Source organism: Palaemon carinicauda, chromosome 43 (assembly GCF_036898095.1).
Source record: "Palaemon carinicauda isolate YSFRI2023 chromosome 43, ASM3689809v2, whole genome shotgun sequence".
NCBI lineage: Eukaryota > Metazoa > Arthropoda > Malacostraca > Decapoda > Palaemonidae > Palaemon > Palaemon carinicauda.
In genome coordinates this window covers 31,181,876-31,198,904 of record NC_090767.1, presented here as the reverse complement: position 1 = coordinate 31,198,904, position 17,029 = coordinate 31,181,876, and the positions used below count along the sequence as shown (strand labels likewise).

Below are 17,029 nucleotides of genomic sequence, written 5' to 3'. Positions count from 1 at the left end.
TAAGTATAGTATATGATGAAAAATACATTCCATAAGGGCCATGAATACAGTACGTATCAACCGAAAAAAAATATCATTCCTGGTAAAACTTTGATATAATATTATAACAAAAAGATTATACAGCCCTAAGATATTCTGAAAAAAAAAGATAAATTGTTAAGGAAAATTTCTTGTGTTCTGGTACCAGTGAAGCAATATATTAAATTTCTAATTCTCTAACAAATTTTTAGATTGTAAATTTCACCAAATAAAAGGGAATAATCAAATAGATAGTACTTTGGATTAAGGTAGAATTGGCACTGGCTTCCTTGCTCACCCACAATTAACCCATCGAGCCGGTAGGAAATGAAGGGCATAGACAGAGTTGGGAGGCTTAGGACAGGAGTCTGCAGGTGGAGAGCCTCATACTACAGGACCACATTCCTTAGGTTCTATAAACCTTGGCCTCTATCAGCCTTTAACCCTTTTACTCCCAAGCTATTTGGAACTTTCCGACCCTTAACCCCCAGGCGTTTTTTTCAAGCACATTTTGCAATATATATTTTTTTTTAAATTGCTCTAACAGCCTTACTTTTTGTCATAGAAAGGTCAGGTTGGTCTCATTCTTTTGGAAAATGCTTGAAGTTTCTCATTAAATTATCAAAAATATGCAAAATAAAATGTAAATAGCAGTTTTTTGCAAGGACGTACCAGTACGTCCATGGGGGTAAAGGGATGAGTTTTGTAAAACGTACCAGTACGTTCATTGGGGGTAAAAGGGTTAAGACATGGCGGACGGTCCCCTTAGCTGCGGTTAGTTATCAGAATCTGACAATGTACTGTTGTGGACTTTCCTCACTTAGAATCAGATTCCTGTGGAAAGAAACAGGATGTTAGGTTGAGACGATTGATATTTTCTTTAAGAAGGAATCAAAAGTTATTACAAAGTTTATGGATTTTAGGAAAGTGTTTATATGGGTTATAAGAGTTGTTTAGGAAATAGGTTAACCATGACAACAGGAGTGCACAGCTCTACAGAATGGACTGGATGTAGAGACGAGCAGAAAATAATATGAGTAGTGGAAGTGAAACTCCTGTGAAGAGGATATGGAATGATACATGATGGGAGAAGACCTGAAGACCTCTTGTTGAGATTGTGCACGTACAGGTAGACAGAAAAGCAGACTGGAGAAAGGTGTGAAATGTACACTGATGTGCTGGTTCTGTACCAAAATGCATGTTCTTTATTCCTGGAAATAAGTGATAAAATTCTAAAAAGAGTCAAGTATTCGAGTTCACTGCTCACCATGTACTTTGGGCCACCATCATCATGAGGGATATGCTCCAGGGTTTCATTAATTTCATTTTCCACTTTGGGAAGAGAAACTAAAATATGTGAATGTTTCATAAAAGATTAATTCACAATTTTTATGTCAGCCATAGTAAAAAAGATTCTTGCTAAAGATATTGCTATAAGTTAATGTTGAGAGTAATCATATCTGTATAGTAGCAAATTTACATATAGGAAGGTCGTCTTTATATCTTTACATATTAACTCATTTTATTATGGAGAGTGTGAATGTGCTAGTAATGAAATAAAGAGTATTTTGTTTTCATTATACTTCCTTGTAATTATATGAATATCATTTTGCTTCCTGGGTAATCCCTTGAATCTATTACATCTCCCCTAATCCATTATTAAGGTTGTTTCACTTGTGTGCTGCTGATCAAAAGCAAAGCTCTAATGGTACTCACCTGAAGATTGTGATTAAACAGGAGATAGAGTAGTGAGTTCTTTTCAGTTCTGATCAATCAAGAGGCTCTAATCACCTAAGTGGATTCCAGATGATTTGCTGGGATGAAGATGTCCTCGTTTCGCTTCTCAAGGAGACTAGACTACACTTATTTGATTATGTGAATCTGCAATTAAATGAAGCTGATATTAAAAAACTTCTCATGAAGTATATAAAATAGCAATTGAAATAATGGATCATCAAAACGGATCGTATCTTTCTGTTTTCACATTACATTTATGATAGAACAATGTTCAAAAGGAAATATTCCATATTCATTTCAATAATCTAAATAAATTTACACTCAAAAGGACAATCCGGAATTAAATGGCTCCTCCATTCCAAGGGTTATCATTCCTGAATTCGTCAAAAATAATTGAAAGGGAGGAATATTAATTGTGCATCAACCAAATCGTCCAGCAATATATCTTGAGGAAAATATAGAAGTTGAAGAGAGGAGGCTCTGTGCAAAGAAGAGGAAGATGACTCTAGAGAAGGACAGAGGAAAGAAATGGCTGTGTCTGGTACTCACCAATATCAATCTGAGATGAGAAGTGAAGGAATTAACACTTTGAGAGATGACCTGTTTTTCCCTGAAGTCAGCCTCTATTTCCAGAATGCAGATAATGTCTGTTGTTTAGGTACATTGCCTGGCCCTTCCGGCCATACACATGTTCTTGCAGTTTTGCAGCCCATAGCAAAAATGTCTAAAAAAGCATTAAAAAACTCTCCACTCCTATCCAAGTACTGGGTGGATGCTTTGAATAAACCTCTGGGATATGATAAAATATATAGTTCTAAAATGACTATATTTATCAATATATCTGATCATTTACATAGTTAAATAAGGGAGAGCAGTAAGCCGAGTTGCCGTTCCGAAGTCCTCGAGAATATTCACCCACTCAAATTATCAAGTGGTCTTATGCAGTAATATTCTCTTCACCATATATCCCTTTATTCAACACTGACCTGAAATTTATGAAATGATACACTGTAAAAGGATATAAAACAGCATCTAACCAAACGCAAGAATTACCCTTAAGAAAGTTGGAGCTATATAAAGAATACAAACTTGACAAATAGCAAGCCAAGCACGATAATCTACTCGAATTTTTATTAAAGGTGAAATAGGGAAATTGCGTTTAAAGTTAGTAAAATACACCAAATACAGTATAATTTGAGATTTCCAAGGTCAAATTATATTAAATATTAATAGCAGACACGCTGGTTGCCGCAATTCATGAATGGAATTGTTAACTGCTATAAATTAAAGTATACTGAGCGTGTATAATCACAAAGTTACTCACATCTTATATCAGCCCGGCAGGAGTAAAGCTACACTTTAATGGACGCGGTGGTGTGGTAGTCTCAGGGGATCAAAATTCCGATATACGGAATAATACCCGGTTGCCGTCTCCATGAGCCCCATCTATTTTGCACTTATATATTACTTTGAGTTCATGAGGTTAAATAAATTCACATCCAGAGCGTAGATAAAAATTTCCGGATAAAACCATAGGATCATCGATCGGCCCGATATATATTGATGGACCGACAGACCTCTCTCCACTCTGCCTCACGTTGAACTGATCTACCAGAACAAAAGAACTGGAACAGACTTTTGTTTTCTTTAATGTAAACACTCAATTGGGGATCTCGGTAGTTTACTAGCTAATTAGATTGTAAGTACTTGTGACAACAAGCTCAGTTTAGATTCCTCTAAAATAAAAGAGATCACGAATTGTGTATTTGGCAAATTAAATAAATAATGCAATTTTCATTTCCACACCTAAGTAATGGAAGTATTTAATTAATATGCAAATATAAAAAAAGTGAAATTTCTTTTCATTTTCCACAGATGCAGACTGACCAGACTCCTAAATAAAAAAAAAAAACGAGAAAAAGATGTATACGAATGACCTATCACCAGAGGGCTGATGTAAGTGCCATGTAAAGAAATGGTGGAATTTCCCAAAGGAAGATCAACAAATAATTCTCCTGAGAACATGCAATAAACAAAGAATTGATCTTTTGTGAAAAAAAAAGTTTAAAGCATCTTGCTTAATGACAGAAAACAAATTAGGTAAGTAAAATCCTTATGATGAAACTATTCAGAAGAGGTGATTTTTACAGTTAGTTTCTAAAGACAAAAGTTGAATGATTGAAAACCCTAAGTTAATCTTCACTTATTTTTTCTGATTTAGAAATAAAAAAGTAATTTAGGGCATAACAGATAAAACACTTCAAGTTGAAATGATTTGAAGACCATTTGGAGAACAAAAGGAGTAGAATACTTGTTCAACATTACTTGTGTGTTCCTTTGTGCTTATCTGTCTGTCTGTGTCTCTGTCTGTCTGTGCTGCCGAAGTGAGACATCCAATCTCTTTCACCTTTGTTTGTTTCTGCTAATATAATGAAGTTTTACTTCCAACTATAGAAAGAGGAAAAATTAATATCAAATTAAATATAAGACAGTATTGGAATATGAAAAAGTTCTAATATAGGTCTTATATAGTAAACTATCATAAGGAATATATATTTATTATAAATAATAGTAATCTTAACAATAATAGTATCAATAAAAAGGAAAATATGGAAAACTTTTGCCAAAGTTACCGAAAGGAAAGTAATTTCACTCTTTGCATTTAATTTATTAGGAACAATAAACTCTGATTTTATTTTTCCCCTTCAAGTCATTTAGAGTAGTAAGTGGAGAGTTTTTTCCTTAAAATCTTTGAAAGAAGTACTAACTTTCTGATCTACCAATTCTGGAGCAAAACTATTGATATTTCATTAAGATTATAAGATAAATTATCATATGAATGTTAATATAAACATTGTTCTACTATATCCTGTACATAATTGAGAAAGAAAAATGTTAACATTATTTAAGTAGTCTTGGATAGACAAAAATAAAGATCCCAAAATGAGAAATGACTAATTTACCTACACATTACCGTCTTAGTTCTGTGTTCCTTTTCCTCTCATCACAGGTCGACTAAATGGGTCTGACTGACGCTGCTCTAACATATCAGCTTCTCTTGAGTCCAACAGATGACAGTGGTCAATATCCCTGTGCACCAGTCAGTCATTCAATAAGTCAGTCAGTCAGTCAGTCAGTCAGTCAATGTTCAGTTCTACCAGTTCATCTGATCTGTAAATAGGAAATAGCATCAACATACAAGCGCATTAAAATCATGTTGTGATATACTTTCACTCTGATATTTTATTGCACGTCAAAGTGGATCAACTAAATTAATAAGAATGTGTAGTGGCAGAGCAGATCTATTCAGTATTATATATTATTAAATGCATGATATAAGTTCATGGAAAATGATATACTTCTGATGAGTATAATTTTGTATTGACCAAATTGTCTGATAAAAAAAAATGAGTAAAATAAAGGAGTTGTAGAAAAGAGTCTCTATACAAAGAAGAGGAAGAAGATTACTCTAGAGAAGGTCAAAGTTAAGGAATGACTGAGTCTGCTAATTACCGCTATCAATGCGAGATGAGCTTTGAAGACCTGTGTTGGTGCTGCTCCCTGATGTCATATTCTGGTTTTGAGATAATGTCCAGAAACTCTTCAAGAGAAGCTCTGTACTCAGATGCTGGCTGGATGCAGTGTCCAAACTCCAAAAATAAAAGACCGAGGTGAGGAGAGCTGCTACACACAGAGTATGTCAGGAACCCTGTTCCAACAGACCTCGTTTTGAGCTTCCCTTGTCGATCCGGGCCTCTGACATTCTAGCTCAGGTTTTTGTGAGGAAGGACTCCGTGAGTGCAGAGACATATTGAAAGCACCATTAGAGGAGAGGGAGGAATATCCAAAGAGAAGCTCGTCACTTAATCATTTCCTGGTAAACCTAAAATAAACATACAAAAATTTATTTAGGTAAACATAATTATCAAATGCCTCTTACATAATGGTCAATGATGAATTGGTGAAATAAATGCAATGCCTTAAAACTATTATAAGTAGGTACCTTTTACAATTAATACCTAAAAAATTTACAGAGCCAAATCTTATATCTCATTGTGTAAAAAAAATAAAAAATATTCTAAGATAAGTCTAATCGCATAAATACTTTTTGAAATTTATGTTCAACATGAATAAGAGAAATGAATATTAATGTTAATCTTCTCATTCAGTTTATTAAAATAGTAATTCCCAATATAACTCTTTCTGTTCCTTTCATCAAGAGCAGTAACTACAAATCTTACATTATCATTCAATTGATTAAAAGAAGTAACTCCTTATCATACCCATTTCATACAATCCATGAAGAACAGTAACTGAAAATTCTTACTCTGAAAATCTTACCTCATCTTATCATTCTCTTCTCCAAAGTCAGCTTCAGTTCTGTGTTTCTTCATTTTCTGATAAGAATTTCACTTCAAGGGTCTGACGGACGCTGGCCTAACATGTCAGCTTCTCTTAGGTCCAACAGATGACGAGGAACTGTATCCCTGTGCATCAGTCAGTCAGTCAGTCTTCTGTTCTACCAGTTCATATGATCTGCAATAAGAAATAGCATCAACATATGAGGCCATTACAAGTTCAGGCGTTTTACAAAAGATCAAATCTTTGCAATAAAAAGCTTAGTGTGATAATCCTTTACTTTGATCCTTAATTGCAAAGCTAAATTGATTTCCTATAATAATATGATTCCTTAGCAGAAAAAACTGGTCCATTTTAACATGTAAGTTTACAGAAAAAGTTATGCTTTCTGATAAGTTTACTTCAATGTTCAAACTAATCAAATACAGAACAAGAGATTTCACAATGAACTCACCTGTCTGAAAAGTTTTAAGATCCCTTTTTCTCATTTCTCTTTTGTTGCATGATATGAGTCCTTTGAAGGACTTAGGTAGGATTGTTGTCTTCATTCCCCTCCATAGAGAGAGAGAGAGAGAGAGAGAGAGAGAGAGAGAGAGAGAGAGAGAGACTTCTTGCTGAAGAGCTTATGCTTACAGATTCCGTCCAGAGCTTTGAGGGAAGATTAGGGACATTTCAGAAGACATTATCAATGTAGGCTAATATTGAAAAATAAAATGTTAAAGGTGATGAAAAAAACATTTGTTTTCATTCAGAGATTTATTTATGACGATTTCCACTGTTACTTATTACCTACCATCGCCTCTACTGTCATCATCAAGACTTGTTTGTCATGAATAGATGTTAGACAATTTTTAAAGTGAATCTTAGTACATTCAAGTCTTGCAGCATTTTGCTAAGAATATGACATGATATAATTCATGCACTACTTTGTCAATTCCAAAAAAAAAAAAAAAGGTGCATTGAAATGATTTAACAAAAGCAAAGTTCTGAGAATAGATATAAGTGAATAGAATCAACAGGAGATTGAATATAACAATAAACATAATAAAAGAAGTTTCCTAAAAATAGGTTTTTATGAAAAGACGTTGAACTTTCCCTAACATTTGTTATTGTCAAGTATATGTCTGAGACATGATTAAACAAATATATCAAACACAAGCACACACACATACACACACACACACACACACACATATATATATATATATATATATATATATATATATATATATATATATATATATATATATATATATATATATATATATATATATATATATAATATCACACTCCCTTACAGAAACGATCTTTATAATCTGAGAGTTCCTTTTTTAACCTAACCATCATAAAATGGTAGATTAACATGATTCCCCGATAAGTATTGTAACACCAATTTGACCATATAAGGATGAACAGTGATTATGAATTAGAATTTGGTCGCTGAAGAAATAACTCTGATGAACGTCTTCTTCTTCTCCTTCATCTTCTTCTCCTTCTCCTTCTTCTTCTTCTTCTTCTTCTTCCCCAGGGATTTTTACCTAAGGAAAGGTGACCTGACAAGCAAAGAAGATAACACCATTAAGAAAAAGACTTTGGATAAATTCATTGAATAAAAACAAAAGGTGATTATTCTATTATTCTCTTCATTATAGAAAACATGGGCGAAGATTATTATAATCATTATAGAGAGGAGTAATAATGATAATAAAGGAAAGGCAGAAGATGAATATGACGAGAGTTAAAGGCAATGAGGAGATAATTGAAAGGAACAGGAAATACTGAGATGCAAACACACATGATTGAAGATTCTGACCAAATGATAACGAACAGCATAATTAGAGATAACAAGAGATAATAATGAGATGGAAATTGCTATACATATCAACTCTCTCTCTCTCTCTCTCTCTCTCTCTCTCTCTCTCTCTCTCTCTCTCTCTCTCTCTCTCTCTCTCTCTTTCTATATATATATATATATATATATATATATATATATATATATATATATATATATATATATGCATATCTATATACACACATATATATATACATATATATATCTATCTATCTATCTATCTATCTATCTATCTATCTATATATATATATATATATATATATATATATATATATATATATATATATATATATATATATATATATATATATCTTCTTAATAATAATAACTAATAATAAAAAAACAAAAGCCAAATCTTAAAGAAATAAAATTTTGAAACTAGGCCTATAGTGAATATAGTTTATTTATCCTGGCTCATTACCTGCTGAAAGGTTGGGAATATTGGTGGAAGAGAGAGAGAGAGAGAGAGAGAGAGAGAGAGAGAGAGAGAGAGAGAGAGAGAGAGAGATGGTACAACACCTATGAAGAAGAAGAAGAAGTATAAAAAGAAGAAGCAAACTCACCAGAGAACACCTTCACATCCGGTGGATTCCTCTGCCTTAAGATCCATCTCTTCAAGTAAGGCTTCGTCATCTGGTCGTTTATCATATGGGAACACGATGAAGCCTCTCATCCTGACTCCCTTCAAGGAGACGAGGAGTCTGAGGATGACCTCAGGGCTCCTCGTCCTCCCCAGGGAACACAGAGGAAACTTGATTGACATGAACGATCTGTTGGGAAGAAGAAGGAAAGGAAGAAAATGGGATGAAATGAAATGAAAAGAAGAAGAAAGGAAATGATGTCACCCACATTTATTCATTATTTTATGCTTTTATTGTTATCTTGTTTCCTTAAGATGGAAGAGTGCATTCAGACACATACTCACGCACACACACACCCACACACACACGCAAGTGAACACACACAGCAATTGTTTTCTTGACCGAGTAACAATGAAGAGAAAGAGAGAGAGAGCGGCAGGTTGAGTGAGGGAGTGTGTGTGTTCCTAATAATAGAATAAAAAAGAGAGCAACGAGGAATTCCAACTTCACTTTTTAAGCATTCCTATGTCCTTATATGGGCATAAGAGCATAAACTCTAAGGGATCTCCACGTACATAAGTGTGTGTGTGTGTGTGTGTGTGTGTGTGTGTGTGTGTGAAAGGGTACTCACAGTAGGCCTATAGATATCCATATCTATTTTGACAGGACATAGGCCTATTTTCCCAGAGTATTAGGTAAACTCAATAATGAATATTATAATATGATATAATGATAATACTCTCTCTCTCTCTCTCTCTCTCTCTCTCTCTCTCTCTCTCTCTCTCTCTCTCTCTTATAAGGAATGATGTCTCCTCACCTCCTTGCATCCTGTGGTTGCAATGTCCGAAGGATGTCCCCAACCTTCTCGATGTCTTCTTCCTTGACGTCACTGACATAGACACGGACATATGCATCCTCCTCCGAGAAAGGGATGGGGCGACTGACGCTGCTGACGTCGTTGACACTGAAGTCAATCCCTGAAAGAGAAAGAAGAAGAAGAAGAATAAGAAGAAGAAGAGGAAGAAGAAGAAGAACGTTGAGAAAAATGATAATCAAAACTGAACATTTTCTATGTGTTTCTTTCTTAAGATTCTAAAGGAAAAGGTCAAATAGGAATAATAATAGTAATAATAATAATAATAATGATAATAATAATGATAATAATAATAATAATAATAATAATAATAACTGCAACAACGAAGTTAGAGGCAAAAGAACTAATGTGTGTGCGTTTGTGTGTGTGTGCGACCATTGTAGCCGCTCGCATAAAAAGAGTCATCAGTCTCCTCATGAAACTCTCACATTACGAACTATCTTAATCACCTCAGCCAATAACAACTCAGCTTCATCTGATTGACCCAATATCATTGGCCGAAACCTTTTCACATTCCTTTTGCTGATTGGTTCTCCCGTTCAGATAACCCCGCCCACATCCTCGTAGAGAACCAATCAGCGCAAGAAGGGGGCGGAGTCAGGAGGAGACGCGTCTGACTATGACTAGTGCCGATATCAGTTTCTTATTCATTACAATCATGATCATTTTGATTCATTATTGATTAAATCAATGTCATAGACATGAGACATTTCCTTTTAATATATGGAAAGAAAGAAATTAAAACTTAACATTGAAAACTTTTATATGAAATTCAAATCAGATGAAAGCAATATTTTCCTTTTTGTGAAAATAAAACCTGATTGAGACCTCTGAATATAATGTTCTACATCTATAGAGTAATAATGATGATAATAATGATGTTAACAATGATATTGATAATGATAACAACGATATTAACAGACTGAATGACAGGATGAGGATGAGGGAAAGGAGGCCAGGTATTGTAATGTCCCTCGGAGGAAAGGAACAGAGAAAATAATATTATTATTACTTACATAAAAATTCAATCTTTTTTGCCTTTTCCAAAGATTGACAGAAGGCGTCGAGGCTGGGATGGTCCTTGAACATAACAGAGAGACTTCCAATATTTAGAGGGATTTGGAACGTTGGGTCCCAGATGCCCCAGTAATACTCACAACTGTTCCAAAGAGAAGAAAAGAAAAGAAAAAAATAGTTATTGGATTTGATTGGGAATTTTATTATCAAGTTGATGATGATGATGATGATAATGATGATGAGGATGATGATAATGATGATGATGGCAACGAAAACGAAAAGTGAAAAAGAGTAATTTCGAAAAATATGGAAATTAATATCACCGAAAAATGAGAAAGTAAAATCGTGACTTTTTGATGTTTAGCCGACTTATTATGAGTCTAATTGTGACAATGATGATAATGATGATACTGACAATATAAAATATATTATTTACAAGACTCAAGTTGATTGTTATACTAAACGTTATGAGTTCTCTCTCTCTCTCTCTCTCTCTCTCTCTCTCTCTCTCTCTCTCTCTCTCTCTCTCTCTCTCTCTGTCTTTATTAGTAGGCCTATATGTGTGTGTGCATGTGCATATGTTTGTATGTATGATCGTGTATCATTGTATTGTTATACAGATATTTGATTATTATATGTATCTTATAATGTTCAAAATAATTGTCAAATAATAATAACTTACTCATTGGTGAGTAGATTCTTGATTGACTCTCTCTCTTCTACGGTCGGCTCTGAATCTTCTTTGTAATGGTTATGTAGACGTATCAAGGGAATGGCAGGTATGGGGAAAACCACTCTGGTCAAGAAGATCATTTCTGACTGGCTCAGTAAGAAGGATGACATCAAAGGCCTTAGTGACTTTGCCATACTTTTGTATGTAGAATGCAGGGATTCCATTGAATCTTTTAAAGACTTGTTAGTGGCGTTTTTTGGAGACGTTCACCAGAAATTCCAAGATAATGAGATTATTGATGTGTGTTTGGCTCACAAGTGTCTACTCATCATTGATGGGTATGACGAGTTAAATGATAAATCATCAAAATTATTCCTAGATGTTTTGACACTGAAGAAATCCCGCAAAATTAGTGTTATTGTGACAACCAGACCTGAAGTTGAGGTGAGATTCAACAATCAAGTGAAATCTGATTACATAACTGTGTCTACAATTAGTCTTGAGGGAATTCCAAAGGAGAAGAGAGAAGAGTTTGTATGCAAGTATTATGCAGTATTGGGGTCAGCCAATTCTGCTTTGCAATCATTAGATGAACTGTTAAAGTATCTGAGGAAAACAATGCACACTATGCATGAGGTGTGGGGACTACCCTTAAATCTCGCTCTTGTAACAATTCTGTGGGTGAATAAACCAGGTATTATAAGCAACATCACCACTGAAGCTGAGCTCTACTGGCAATTTTACCTTTTGTCTCGCTCAAAATTAGAGGAGCGTTTGGCGAAAAACCCCAACACAGCTCACTTACCACCAAGTGAATTGGACAGTAAAACTGAAAGATTTTTATTAAAACTATGTCATGAATCATTCAAAGCATTACAAAATGAGGAAATCAATATTCCAAAATCCCCCATCAATAATTTGTCTGCCTTTTGTCATAGTTTGGGATTGCCAGCCGAAGAGCTAACTGGCGCCTTCCTGAAGAGAGTGACCACTTCCCAGGGCTCCTTCCAGTACAGTTTCCCTCATAAAGAGATAAAGGAATTCATGGCAGCTCTGTCTTTCCCTATGAAATTGACAAACCAATGCTGGGACCAATCTGTAAACACAGCCACACCTACAAAGATCTTTGAAATGCTTCTTGGAGGGAGTCTCCCTGAAAACCTTCACAAATTTCAAAATATGCTGATACAGATGATCAGCCTATTGCATATGGGTGACGGGGACGAGATGAAGGTGTCAGAAGATGCCAAGATTGAGGCACTGGAACTCCTAGTAAGGTCGGGAGTGAACGACAAAGACTCTGTGCTAAGAGTCTTGAAGAATATCAAATGTGATCATTCTTCTGCAAGATGGATAGCACAGAGGTTCGAGTTGTTTGATAAGGACACCAGAATTAAAGATCATACAATTGATGCGTACATTGCCCTCCTTAGAGCCACAGATCCCCCTCTCCCAAACAGAGAGGAAATTAAAATCAGAATATACCTTTTTGACACTGATGGGTTAGTTGAACTACAAAGGCAACTTTGCCGGCATCTCATCAACCCATCAATGATAGAACTAAATAACCATTACAAAGGAGATTCAGAGCCGACCGTAGAAGAGAGATAGTCAATCAAGAATCTACTCACCAATGAGTAAGTTATTATTTGACAGTTATTTTGAACATTATATAGATACATATAATAATCAAATATCTGTATAACAATACAATGATACACGATCATACATACAAACATATGCACATGCACACACATATAGGCCTACTAAGAGAGAGAGAGAGAGAGAGAGAGAGAGAGAGAGAGAGAGAGAGAGAGAGAGAGAGAACTCATAACCTTTAGTATAACAATCAACTTGAGTCTTGTAAATAATATATTTTATATTGTCAGTATCATCATTATCATCATTGTCACAATTAGACTCATAATAAGTCGGCTAAACATCAAGAAGTCCCGAAATTAATTTCTCATTTTTCGGTAATATTAATTTCCATATTTTACGAAATTACTCTTTTTTACTTTTCGTTTCCGTCATCATCATCATCATTACCATCATCATTATCATAATCATCATCATCATCAACTTGATAATATAATTCCCAATCAAATCCAATAACTATTTCTTTCTTTTCTTTTCTTCTCTTTGGAACAGTTGTAAGGAATACATAGGCATCTGGGACCCAACGTTCCAAATCCCTCCAAATATTAAAGATCTCTGGGTCAGGTGTAAGGACCATCCCAGCCTCGACGCCTTCTGTCAATCTTTGGAAAAGACAAAACAGATTCGTTATTTAGGTAAGTAATAATAATATTATTTTCTCTGTTCCTTTCCTCCGAGGGACATTACAATACCTGGCCTCCTTTCCCTCATCCTCATCCTGTTATTCAGTCTGTTAATATCGTTGTTATCATTATCAATATCATTGTTAACATCATTATTATCATCATTATTACTCTATAGATGTAGAACATTATATTCAGAGGTCTCAATCAGGTTTTATTTTCACAAAAAGGAAAATATTGTTTTCATCTGATTGGAATTTGATATAAAAGCTTTCGATGTTAAGTTTTAATTTCTTTCCTTCCATATATTAAAGGAAATGTCTCATTTCTATGGCGTTGATTTAATTAATAATGATAGAAATGAATCATAGTGATCATGATTGTAATGAATAGGGAAATAACATCGGCACTAGCCACAGTCAAACGCGTCTCCTCCTAACTCCGCCTCCTTCCTTCGCTGATTGGTTCTCTACAATGATATGGGCGGAGTTATCTGAATGGGAGAACCAATCAGCGAAAGGGATGTGAAAAGGTATCGGCCAATGAAATTGCGTTAATAAAATAAAGCTGAGTTGTTATTGGCTGATGTGATTTACTTAGTGCATAATGTGAGAGTTTCATGAGGAGACTGATGACTCTTCTTATGCGAGCGGCTACAATGGTCGCTTGCACACACACACACAAACGCACACACATTAGTTCTTTTGCCTCTAACTTCGTTATTATTATTATTATTATTATTATTATTATTATTATTATTATTATTATTATTATTATTATTATTATTATTATTCCCATTTGACATTTTCCTTTAGGATCTTAAGAAAGAAACACATAGAAAATGTTCAGTTATGATTATCATTTTTCTCAACGTTCTTCTTCTTCTTCTTCTTCTTCTTTCTCTTTCAGTTATTCGCTTCAGTGTCAACGACGTCAGCAGCGTCAGTCGCCCCATCCCTTTCTTGGAGGAGGATCCAGATGTCTTTGTCGATGTCAGTGACGTCAAGGAAGAAGACATCGAGAAGGTTGGGGACATCCTTCGGACATTGCAACCACAGGATGCAAGGAGGTGAGGAGACATCATTCCTTATAAGAGAGAGAGAGAGAGAGAGAGAGAGAGAGAGAGAGAGAGAGAGAGAGTATTATCATTATATTATATTATTCATTATTGAGTTTACCTAATACTCTGAGAAAATAGGCCTATGTCCTGTCAAAATAGATATGGATATATATAGGCCTACTGTGAGTACCCTTTCACACACACACACACACACACACACACACACTTATGTACGTGGAGATCCCTTAGAGTTTATCCTCTTATGCCCATATAAGGACATAGGAATGTTCCTAACAATAGAATGCATCGAGTGAATTTGGAATTCCCGTTGCTCTCTTTTTATTCTAATATTAGGAACGCACACACACTCCCTCACTCAACCTGCCGCTCTCTCTCTTTCTCTCCATTGTTACTCGGTCAAGAAAACAATTGCTGTGTGTGTTCACTTGCGTGTGTGTGTGCGTGTGTCTGAATGCACATGTCCATCTTAACGAAACAAGATAACAATAAAAGCATAAAATAATGAATAAATGTGGATGACATCATTTCCTTTCTTCTTTTCATTTCATTTCATCCCACTTTATTACTTTCCTTCTTCTTCCCAACAGATCGTTCATGTCAATCGGGTTTCCTCTGTGTTCCCTGGGGAGGACGAGGAGCCCTGAGGTCATCCTCAGACTCCTCGCCTCCTTGAAGGGAGTCAGGGTGAGAAGGTACATCTTGTTCCCAGAAGAAGAACTACCAGATGACGAAGCCTTAGTCAGAGAGATGAATCTTAAGGCAAAGGAATCCACCGGTGAGTTTGCTTCTTCTTTTTATACTTCTTCTTCTTCATAGGTGTTGTACGATCTTTCTCTCTCTCTCTCTCTCTCTCTCTCTCTCTCTCTCTCTTCCACCAAAGTTCCAAACCTTTCAGTAGGTGATGAGCCAGGATAAATAAACTGTATTCACTGTAGGCCTAGTATGAAAATCTTATTTCTTTAATATTTTGCTTTTGCTTTTTTATTATTAGTTATTATTTTTAAGATGATATGTATGTATATATATATATATATATATATATATAGAGAGAGAGAGAGAGAGAGAGAGAGAGAGAGAGTTATGTATAGCAATTTCCATCTCATTATTATATCCATTTCTTCTGATTATTCTGTTAAAATTATCTGTTCATGTGTGTTTCCACCTCGGTATTTAATGTTCCCTTCAGTTATCTCCTCATTGCCTTTAACTCTCATCATATTCATCTTCTGCCTTTCCTTTATTATCATTATTACTCCTTTCTATAATGAATATAGTAATCTTCGCCTATGTTTTCTTTTGGGTTTATTCATTGAATTTATCCAAACTTTATTTTTTAATGGCGTGGTTTTCCTTCTTCATTATTATTATTATTATTATTATTATTATTATTATTATTATTATTATTATTATTATTATTATTATTATTAATAATATTTTGTTTATTTCTTTATTCGACAGGTTACCTAATGCTTATCTTATCTGAAGAAGAAAAATAGAAGAAATGGAACAAAAGGAAGTTCTTGCAAGAGTCACAGCTTCCAAAATCTAATTCACGTTGAAGTCTTTGGAAATAATTTTATATATATTTACAGGTATTCTGGAAATAACAGAATAACATAACTATTTTTAAGAAATTAATAGGACAATGATATCCTTGGTCCAAGTATGTCTCCCTTTTCTTAATGGTTAGTATATATAGATCACTTCTAGATTATAAAGGTCATTGTAATATTTATGTATATATACATATATATATATATAAATATATATATATATATATATATATATATATATATATATATGAATATATAGATATATTTGGTTTTCGGGAATTGTCAACTTTTATTGTTATGTTTATAATGATTAGATTATAATATTCACTTTCTGATAATAAAGTTCAGTTCTGTAAGGGAATGTTATAAATCTATGTATGTATGTATGTATGTATTTATCTATCTACTATATATATATATATATATATATGTGTGTGTGTGTGTGTGTGTGCGTGTGTGTGTGAATTTGATATATTTGTTTAATCATGTCTCAGACATCTACTTGACAATAACAAATGTGAGGGAAAATTCAACGTCTTTATATAAAAACCTATTTTTTTTTGGGGGGGAAACCTTTATTATTATGTTTATTGTTATATTAATTCTCCTGTTTGTACTATTCATTTGTGTATATTATCAGAACTTTGCTCTTGTTTAATCATTCAATGCAACTATTTTTTTTATTTTTTTTTTTTTTTTGAGGTGACAAAATAGTGCTTGACTTATATCATGTCATATTCTTAGCAAAATGCCGCAAGACTTGAATGTACAAAGACTCATTATAATTAATTGTCTAACATCTATTCATGACAATCAAGTCTTGTTGATGATAGTAGAGGCGATGGTAGGTAATAAGTAACAGTGGAAATCATCAGAAATAAATCTTTGAAGGAAACAAATGTTGTTTTTATCACCTTTAACGTTTTATTTTTCAATATTAGCCTAGAGGGAGTCTCTCTCTCTCTCTCTCTCTCTCTCTCTGGAGGTGAATGAAGACATAAT

The 17,029-nt window shown here is 34.2% G+C and overlaps 1 long non-coding RNA gene across 1 annotated transcript; it reads right to left on the bottom strand.

Moving 5' to 3' along the window:
- Positions 1 to 1,606: 1,606 nt before the first annotated feature.
- On the bottom strand, positions 1,607 to 4,922 carry LOC137633627 (uncharacterized). Its single transcript, XR_011042315.1, has 4 exons — positions 4,719 to 4,922; positions 3,080 to 4,203; positions 2,305 to 2,741; positions 1,607 to 1,899 (listed from the first exon to the last, which is right to left on the bottom strand). It is a non-coding gene; the product is annotated as an uncharacterized lncRNA (long non-coding RNA).
- Positions 4,923 to 17,029: the final 12,107 nt, after the last annotated feature.